The following is a 10,245-nucleotide window of genomic DNA, read 5'->3' as shown; positions in this document are numbered from 1 at the left end:
CAAAAGCAAGGAAGAGCTTCAGAGATGCTGAAACAAGCCAAGGGAATTAGCAACAACATAGCAGAGGAAATTAAGCACTGATAAAATGCAAGATAATGCAGAAGAGAAGAGAAAAAATTGAGCAAATCCTGCTCTGGACAGGATTCTCAGATAATCTGTGCCCGCCTGAGAGTGACACCTCTGTACCAGGACAGACGGTTCAATACAAACCTCTTTTCACTCTATAATTGCAGTCAGGAAAGCAAACAAAACACCAAGATTTATAAATAGTGGGATGCTGACTAATACTGATAGCGCCTTCATATAAAAATCGATGTGTAGTCTTCAAAAAATTAATGCCAAAGTCATGCAGGCGGTCGTGACTGGGATCCAGGACCTAGAGAAACTTGAGTCACAGGGAGAGACTGAACAACATTTGTATCATTTCCAGCACAAATTAGGGGCAATTTTGCAAAAACATGTGAAATATTACAGGCTGTTTCATGCCACGTGAGGCAGAAGACCAAGGATGTTTTGGGACTTGCTTTTCTGCAGGTTGAAAATACAAATTCTGTGCCTGCCACCCCAAAACACCGGGTGCACGTTGGTGGCGGCACCTCCCCAGCTCTCCAGGTTTGCTTTGACCAAATGAGTTTTTTTAGACGCTTCGTCATAAACGCTGGCCCTTTTCCAGAAAGTCAAAGCCCCGGTAGCAGCAACCATACGACAAATTTGACAGCTTCCCTGCACATTTTGAGCCATTTGGAGAGGGGCAAACAGACACTTTGTAGGCTCTTTTTTTACTCAGGCACTTACTGGTGGGTCTGCTCCCGTCTCAGTTTTGTCCATTTATGATTATTTACCTTTCCTCACCCGTGAGTTTGGCCTCGTGTGTGACCAAAATGTTAATTTTTGATGTAATCAAGTGTGCTCTCTAATGTAATTGGGAGGGAACTCAACCCACAGGGTGAGTTTGGCTCAATCTGGTGGGTTTTTGTGTTGGCTGTGCCACATCAGGTATCCAGCAGGGCCTTTGGTGCCACATCTGCCCCGTAGGACAACATGGGTTGTATGGGATAGAGTGAAAAGAGGGCTCTGAGTGTTATTCTTGTAGGTAATGATGCTTTCCGGGTAATTAGTGTGGGTTTGTTGGGCATACGGTGGGCTGGAGCAGGTGTCCTTGTGGTGGAGGTGAGGGTTAAACTGTGTGCGGGTGAAGGGGGTTTGGGAGGGAGGAGGTTTTAGATTTTTATTTATTTATTTATCTTATGGTATTTTGACCACAATCAAGATTTTTAGAGGGGGTAGAGAAAGGGAGATGCTGCTGTGATTTGTAGCACTCCTTGTTCAGAAGGACCGTGAGGTGCACTGCGTAAGGAGGGATCAGCTGCAGGATCAGCGGGCTTTAATAGGGGACTGCTTGTTGGCAACCCTCCCAGCAGATCAGGGTAACTCAAAGATTTATATTTATTTCCTTTAGAATTGATTTTACCACCCTAGATCAGGGCATTTTGTGGTTAAAAGCCACTTTGGGGGCCTTTATTGAAGTACAACTCTTTGAGATCAGAGCAACAGCCTTTTAGTAATTGCAACGATTTTCTTCTTCTTAGCTCAGCGTCATTAAGGAGGAGGATAAAGAGAAGGAGAAGAACAGGGGGAATGATGCTGAGCACCTCGGTGTCAGATTGTCACTCCAGGGAGAGGCAAATAATGGGAAACTAAACTCTGGCATCCCAAATCCCAGACGAGGAGGGAAGAGCCAAGGTGGCTGTGATGCCGGAGCCCACAAAAATGAGACAACTGATGGAAGGAGCAATATTTGTGAGCCAGGAGCACCCACGGGTCTGGAGCCAGCTCAGAGCATTGCAGAAGTGCAGCCCGTTGTTAACGAGTTAATATCACTAATGATATTGTTTCTCAGGGCTGGGCTTGAGCAGGGACAAGGAAGATGAAGGTGGTACCCAGGTGAGCTGACCCCTGCCCTCGTACAGCTGAGCAGATGATTTGTGTTCACCTTGCTTGAAAGCAGCACTTTGCAAAGAAAAAAAAAAGCAGGGAGAATTTATGGAGGACTGAAAAGGAGAGAAAAATAAGTTTTTCTAAATAGCTGCGTACGTACCTTTATGAGAGCTGGAGAATATGATAGCACTTTTATCATAAACTTCAGTTACAATAAATAGACCATTTTACAGATCCACCGGGGAGGCCTGATGAAGATGTATTAGCATAAAAGTGACTCAATCTCTCTAAGTCTAGGTTCTTTTGATTGCACTCCATTTGTTTTCTGCTTTTAATGACAAACAACATCCAGTCATCAGCAATGTTAGCACACCATCTTTTTTCCAGCTGATGATATTTACACGCCTTTTGTTTTGGGTTTAGAGAAAGCCAAATGAGGCTGGAATTTTTGGGTTTAACTTTCCCCATTATCTGGGCAAATTCTGTTTGTGGCCCCTAAAGGACTGCGGGTCCTGGCTCCTGGACCCTGATGAGCTCGGAAGGATGCTGGGGGAGATGCTGTTGACCCCAAACATGTGGGGTCCCCTGGCAAAATAGGTAACAGCCAGCTCCTTTTGTGAGCTGATGGTTCCCCTCTTTTGCCCTGAAATTCCCAATTTTGTGAGACTCAGCTAGCAAACATCAGGGTGTTAGGGCAGGAAGGCCCTTCCCTTGGACATGTATTGTGTGACCTCGCTGCCCTTGTTGTCACCAGCCCTCCTGATGACAGCACAGATGTAATGAAGAGCTATGACCGGTCAGCACAAAGTCGGGTGATGAAAACCTAGGTCATTAATGATTTAGCGTCGCCGTCAGGGCTCGGGGTGTGCCGACCTTAGGAGTACATCTGAACTGAAACAACAGGGACGCTGATTTCCCTTGATAGACACAAATCAAAAACAGCAGGGAAGGAGAGCATATTTACATTTTATTATGGACGTTTTGAATATTCTGGACAGCAGCCAGCGTTTCTCGGTGCAGTATCTTCCAGAAATGTGCCCGGCCAACTCTGAGGCCGCCGGAGGAGTGTGATATGGCCACTCTGTAGCTTGACAGGAGCTGATTCTTCCAAAGCTTTTTGGAGCCTCTAAGCACGCCCTCCTGTTGCTTCTCTCTGGAACAAAATGACTGCTGCAAAGCTCTGCACTCGGCGTTCGTGCAAAAAATGGCTTTTTGCGCTGGAGCCTCAGAGGAGTTCAGCTCAACACAGATGGCAGCCTTCAGAAAAAGGCTCTCCTAAAGGGAAGAGATAGATGCCTGCACTCCATTTTCCAAAGAATTGTGGGCTTGAGGAATAAACGAGGTTGTGGGTCTCTATTTCAGACCCTGTTTAACCATGGGACAGCCTCAAGGCCAGCTCAGGTTGCTCAGGGTCTTGTTCAGACCCTCTTTTCTCCAGCCTGGAAGTACCCAGCTCCCACAGCCTCTCCCTGTGTGCATGCTCCAAGCTCCTGACCGCTGCTGTGACCTCCTCGGGCCCCACTCATGAAGGTCTCTGTGCACAGCAGCTGGGTGTCCCAGCAAATCCACCCTATCCCCAAAATGTTGGGTCCCAGGGGTATCGCCTGCAGCTCTGCTGATGCATCTTGATCAATACCAGACACCTCCGACAGATTTCCTCCCCGTGTGGGGAAAGAGAATACTTAGTGAACTTTTCTTTTCTTTTCCTTGATTAATTATTTATGGTCTATGCAAATGTGAAGGCTAAATCTTTTTTTTTTTTTTTTTATGTATTATTTTTTATACATTTTTTTTCCTCTTCAAACAGCTAGTGATGGTATTCTCACTGCTCTGTTTGATCTGAGGCTCTCAAAGCAGGAGGTTCACCCAGGTCCTCTTTCAACCTCCCTCACAGTGAGCTGCAGTGCGCGAAGCCTTTTCCTCCTTTGTTCTGCACTCAGCTGAGAGATTCCTAATTCATTTGAAGATATTTCCAAATCCTTCCCCGGTTCTTTTGGTTCCTGATCCCTCCATTAGTTATTACCTTTTCAAGAGACCTAGGGACTGGAATATTTTTAAGACACATTAGGTACTTATTACCTAGGGAAGTTATGGATTTTTATTTTTATTTTTAAATTTTTATATTTACCTAAACCATTAATAGGAATAAACTTATTTATGCAAAGCCTGAGTTTTATCTGTTCACTGCCCGTGACTTTTATTTCTATGTTGCTAACAGTATTTTTAGGAATACATTGGCATAAGTACCATTTTCTGGTTTAAAATAAATACATGACCTTCTTACTTCGCAGTTGCCTGTCACATTGGCTTTGCTCTAAGGCTGTCCACTGCTCCCATGGAAAAAAGTGTTTGATCTTGTGAAGCTGGCATGAGACGCACACTGCACACAGTGTCCATACACTACTGGCCTTTGCAAATTCCTCTGAAGTGATATCATCCACCACTCCTCCCCTTTTCTTTCCCATAAGTCAATATTGTCTTCTTTCATGAAGGTTTTGTAGTGTTTAAGGTCCTGGGCATAATATTCAGCAGTCTACCTAACTTTTCTAGGCTGTCATAGGGTAAGATAAAAGGTCTTCTGCTTTAATAAATTGTGGAATAAACAGAGAAGAAGAAAAAAATTATGATTAAATAGGCATCTTTCACAGTGGAGGAATTTTATTAGAAATTTCCTTAAGGTAGTTCTGGGACCCATACCAGTCACTGTATTCTGAAAAGATCTGGGGAAAGATATAAATAGGTTGGTAACAGTTTGCTGACAATCCTTCATTATTCAGGGTAGTCAAAGTTAATTTTCAACACTTGTGGGAGAGATTTCATGACATTGGATTGCGGGGTGATGAATTTGGTACTAATGAATGCAAAATAATGTAGATGAGGAAAAAACTATGCATAGGTGGTCATGCACCCAAAAGTAGTCGTTAGCATTCAGGAAAGATGCTGAAACTTTGTGAATAGCTCAGCTCTGTGCCCAGCAAAGGTCAAAAGGGCCAATACAACATTAGGAATTATTAGGAAGAGAACTGAGAATAAAGGAAAAGTATCATCGTGCCATGTGCATAATGATGTTATGCACTTAATGACCTCCCTGGTGGAACTACGGCTGAAATAGGCATGTTAACTCTGGCCACAGACTCTGAAAAAAAAGACCCAGAAAAGTTCAAGGGGAGAGGATTAATGATGAATGCTTGGGAAAAGTTCATATTCAGATAGGGTAAATAGCAGAGGAGTCCGCTGGAAAACAGATGGTGAGGATGAACTGGATGGTCTATAAACCACAAGTGAAGTACACCCAACCACACAGAGCAGAAAGGGAACAAATATTCATCTTGTGTCAGAGTTCAGAAAGTGGAAGCCCCAGGTAGCTTGGTGTAAAGAGAGGACCGAGAGATGCACCTCTCAGGTTGTCGGTCACTTTCCTTTCTCTTCTAATAAAGCCCTCCAAAATAAATACCTAAATGAAAATAATCATAATAATAAAAAAGAACTTGTCTAACCGCCTGGCCAATTTCCACCAGCTAAATATAGCTGCAGGGGCCCTGGATAGAAAAATGAAATGCAAAGAAAATGGTCACCAAAAATAAAGAAATAAACAAATGCCTGAGCCTTGGAAGGGAAGGGAAGGGAAGGGAAGGGAAGGGAAGGGAAGGGAAGGGAAGGGAAGGGAAGGGAAGGGAAGGGAAGGGAAGGGAAGGGAAGGGAAGGGAAGGGAAGGGAAGGGAAGGGAAGGGAAGGGAAGGGAAGGGAAGCAGCAGGAGGCTCAGCACAATCTCTTTTCTCCTTTCACCAAAACAGGTGCAATCTTTTGGCAATATTTTAAACTCAACATGGCTAGACAAGTCAGGCAGAAAAAACAAAAACAAACAAAAAACAACAACAACAACAAAAAAAAAAAAACACAAAACATTTATTTTTAAAGCCAGACAGCATATTAAGACAATTTAGCCTGACCTCCTGTATAGGAAGGGCAGGAAAGCAAATTTTTATGTCAAGCCCATTACTTCTTCCCTAGCTAAAGCATGCATTCTAAAATGATTTTTTTTCCTCTCTCCAGCGCCTTGCATTTCAAAAACCTCTCATATCTTTGAGAGAATTTGCTCCAGTTGTTAATTACTCCCTGAGTTCACTTGGTTTTTCAGTTGAATTTGCCCAACCCCAGGTTCCTGCCAGCAGCTTTTTTAGTCTGTTACCTTTTGAAAGGAAGAGTCCTGCTTTCCCAGATCCCAGACCACTGCTGTAGATGTGGTCTGCAAAGAGAGGAGCTCAGTTAAATGCACATATGTTTCTTAGGAATACTGTTCTGCTAGAGGAAGGATGATTGTTTAGAGGCTAGCAGGAGAAAGTGCAGACTGGAAGGGAAAGGGAAAACAGTAATTTGAGTAAATTAATCACCAGGAGAATGTTTATTCCTTTTACAGGCAACTTATTAGTGCAGTCCTTTGCTCAGTTTTGGCACACTTGCAGGGGATTTCTGGGGACTGTTTGGGCCAGACACACTTCCCCATTTTTATTCTATTTATTTATTTATTTATTTATTTTTCTGATATGGATTAATGTTTTAGGCCTCAAAGTCCACTGAATTTGGCAACTCTCAGCAAAAGCCTTTACAAAGAAAGACCTCGGGTCTTCAGCTTTTGGTAAGTGCAGTTTCAGAGCAAGGAAAGTTGAAGGAAGGAATTTTTTTCTTCCCACCAAAGTGTTGAACCTTACACTTACTGTATTAGGTGGAAGGAATTGTATTTATTTGAAACCATTCCTTATTTTTTTCCAGGATTATTTGGATCTTGAATTTGGAACTAATGCTCTCCACCATGAACCTTGAAATTTCTTCTACTTTACATTTTATTTAATTTTCATAAACACAGTCTTTTCTATGTCATCTGTGACTTCCCTATGCAACCTATAAACCCCAGATTTTAAAAACTAGAGGTAGGGTTATTACCTGTAGTGCATTCTGCAATGAACAACCAATTCACAAAACTAGAAAATATGTTTTTCTAATTCCTTATATAGGGAAGAGAACATATGGGACAGCATCCAGCATAGAACAATGCCTCAAAAGGACCTCAGAAGGCTTAGATCACCTCACCACCTAAAACATTTAGATAGGATGGATCATCCTAAAACACTACCTAAGACAAATATTTGTCTAGAATCCAATGATTCAAACTGCACATCTTTTCTGGGCAACTAATTTTAGTAATGGATTATTGAAAAACTCTTTACTGATTTTTACATCACCAAAATGGTGGTTCAACAGCTGCTCTTTAAGTACCATCTTTTGGGTAGTACCTTTTGTCTTGTGACAGCCTGGGCTTGAAGCTAGTCATAGACAGAGGAGTGTTTTTGGCATGAGAACATGAACAAGTATTTGAAGTATAAAATATATACATATTCATATGTGTATCTATGTATATCTATGCAGACATATCTGTTTAAACGTACATATAAATATATGTTGTCAAAACCCCCATACCCTAAAGCTTTGAGAAACAACATTTACACTTGCAAGCCTAAAACAGGTTAGAAATGAAAGCGCACCAGCAGTCAAAGTTAAATTGGATTTGTGCTGTGAATCATTTGTTGAAAGCTGTAGTAATAAACATGCATAAAACAATGGCAATTTACTCACAGATTAACATTAGCGCTGCCAAGGCAGCAAGCCTTTTAAACTCATAAAACTACCTTGCTGTGATAAAACACAGGGTTACCCAAGGGCATTCCCTTTTTCCAATAAATAGTTTAAAATTCCGATCTGTGCCAAGGCAACTCATAAATGACAAAGAGCTCTTTGGATAACAATGTAAATGTAGTTTACCTGTGCATGCTGGAGTCAGTGTAATGCTGTTTTTTGGGGGGCTTTTGGGGATTTTTTTTAGTTTTTATTTTTAATTTTTATTTATTATTATTAATTTTTCATTAGTTTTAGGTTTTTGAAACAATTTCTTTGGAATTCTGGAAATGGAAGCTCTCTATTTCACAAGGAGAAAATCTCTAGTAATGGTATTCTTTGTATTACCATGCCACCTGAAGCCTTCTGGCCCTGGACAGGACTATCAACCTTCCTTTTCCAAAAACACCCTTCTGCCACAAAACAACTCAAATTTCTGGTCCATGTGCTATTAGGCTTTACTGCGTGGCAACCACAGATCTGCTAGGAGACAGCAATGGGGTTTGAACAGGTGATGTTGTATCTCCGAGCAGTGGTGCTGCTACTTAATTAATATGCTACTTAAAAAAGTAAAATTCCAGAATTGATTATAATGCCTTTTAATTTATTTATTTATTTTTGATGCAATCCAGAAGATAGTAGCTGTGGAGGAAGTGTAAATATTGAATCACAAAAGCTGGATTTTTTTTTTTTTTAATATCCAGATACTTTCTGTAAGGTCTTAGTAAGATGTTAACAATGGATATCTGAACCTATCAAGACCAGAGTCCACACCTTGTTTCAGATTTTTTGAAGGTAAGGGATACAAATCCAGTAATTTTCAGACTGTGTGAAATGTCCTGCTTGTGACTGGATTATAAAAATTAAATGGTAGAGCTGGGCATAATAAAAGGGATATAATGTTTCCAGGAAAAGCACAAAAAAACTATTTTTGATGCCTAGACCCCACCCTCCAAACCCCAAGGCATTTATTATCCACTGGGATTGCACAAAGGAAATCTTTAAATTTAGTTAAATTTGGTTTATTGAACTGAATGGAACTGAACATTTTGCTCTAAGCCCTCTTTTTCTTGCCTCATGGGACTTTTAGATAGGTTACTATCTCTGACTTCTTCCTACCCCCTCATAATTCTGCCTCCCAGGATGCCCGAGGGACTGGGCTGTGTGGTTGGTTCATCCTGCAAGTCAGAAGATTGTCCAAGTTTTGATAATACACTGAACCACAATAAATATCTTTGTCCTCTTTCCCCAGGGAAAAGGGATCAAAACCTCACTTTCTGCCTGCTCTTTGCCCAACATTTACCCGGACTAGAGATCATTGACTTTTACTATGTCCCTCCATCAATTTTGTACAGCAGGTTTTGTGTCCTATATCCTAGCCATGTGCAGATGTCTTGGATAGCCTTGGATGGTTCAAATGGTACGAAACACTTATCTTCAGACAGCATTTTTTTTTGCCCTAGTTCTCCATAATGGGATTTAATCATCTGGCACATACATAGATGCCTTTTTTTAATGGAGAAGTGTTAATCCATGAGCTGATTCTCGCTGAAGTTAGCTAGCTAAGAACAAAATATATCCTTGTTCATGGTTTTAGTGTCACTACATGTGGTCTGCACCTCCATGGAGGGATGTTTGGATGTCCAAAAATGAAAAAGAAATGGAAACAATTGCACAAAATGGGTGAAGTTACTTTGGAGATATCTGGACAACTCCTGGCCTAAACTACAAGCCTGCCTTCTGTGGGAAGGCCTTCAAAGTCTGTCTGTTCAGGGGCTGCTTTTTCATTTCTGAGAGGTATTCAGTAATGGAAATTTCCCAGTGGGAAACTGATGGCAAAAACAGGGATGGCAAAATAGTATGGCCTTATTGACCTAATGTACATTGAAGACCAACCTTGAGTTTTTGGTATATATTCCCAGTTTAGCCTATTGGTGGAGAAATGGACAATTTAACCATGGGATGGGCTACCCAATACCCAGTTAAAGAATATTTACAAATTCCTGCACCAGTTCAGAGTCTGGGTCCTTCTACCTGAGTAGCTGCTCTCTGATGGTAGGAACTTCAGGAGGGACAGAGGGGAAGGAAAAGCCTACAGTGATAGCCTACCTTTCAAGCCTACCCTTGAAATATTCTCCCAGCTGACAGCAATCACTGCCTCAGGGACTTTTCAGCTCAGAGATTGTATAAATGTTTCCAACAGCCCTTGATGGGCTTTTCTGTCATGGAGGCACCTAATTGCTGTTCTAACCCCTATAAACTTTTGGCAGATGCAGTATGTCGTGGTGATGAATTCTATGATTTAAGTATGTGCCATGTGAAGAATTACCTCGCTTTGTTCATTTTTATAATTGGATTTGATGCCATTTAGTTCTTGTATTATGAGAAACAGTGAACAATCATCCACTATTTGTCTTCTCTCTGACACTCCTGATTTTATCGACCTCTATCGTGTTACTCCTCAGTCATCTCTATTTTCCAGGAAAACGCGCTTTGATTTAATTGTTCTTCAGACAGAAACTACCCCATATCTTTGGTCATCTTTGTCAGCCTTTTCTGAACCCTTTCTAAATCCATTTTATTCTTTTTCAGCTGGGCTAATCAGAAAAATAGGTGGTAGTAGAATTAGAGACATG

At 41.4% G+C, this 10,245-nt stretch overlaps 1 long non-coding RNA gene across 1 annotated transcript; it reads right to left on the bottom strand.

The window, feature by feature from the left end:
* Positions 1 to 2,889: 2,889 nt before the first annotated feature.
* On the bottom strand, positions 2,890 to 6,308 carry LOC110353269 (uncharacterized). The gene is made up of 2 exons (XR_003496741.3): positions 6,129 to 6,308; positions 2,890 to 3,981 (listed from the first exon to the last, which is right to left on the bottom strand). It is a non-coding gene; the product is annotated as an uncharacterized lncRNA (long non-coding RNA).
* Positions 6,309 to 10,245: the final 3,937 nt, after the last annotated feature.

The sequence above is a fragment of the Anas platyrhynchos genome, chromosome 4, assembly GCF_047663525.1.
Source record: "Anas platyrhynchos isolate ZD024472 breed Pekin duck chromosome 4, IASCAAS_PekinDuck_T2T, whole genome shotgun sequence".
Classification (NCBI taxonomy): Eukaryota; Metazoa; Chordata; class Aves; order Anseriformes; family Anatidae; genus Anas; species Anas platyrhynchos.
Note: the sequence above shows the minus strand (reverse complement) of the source record. Positions and strands in the feature narration are given on the sequence as shown.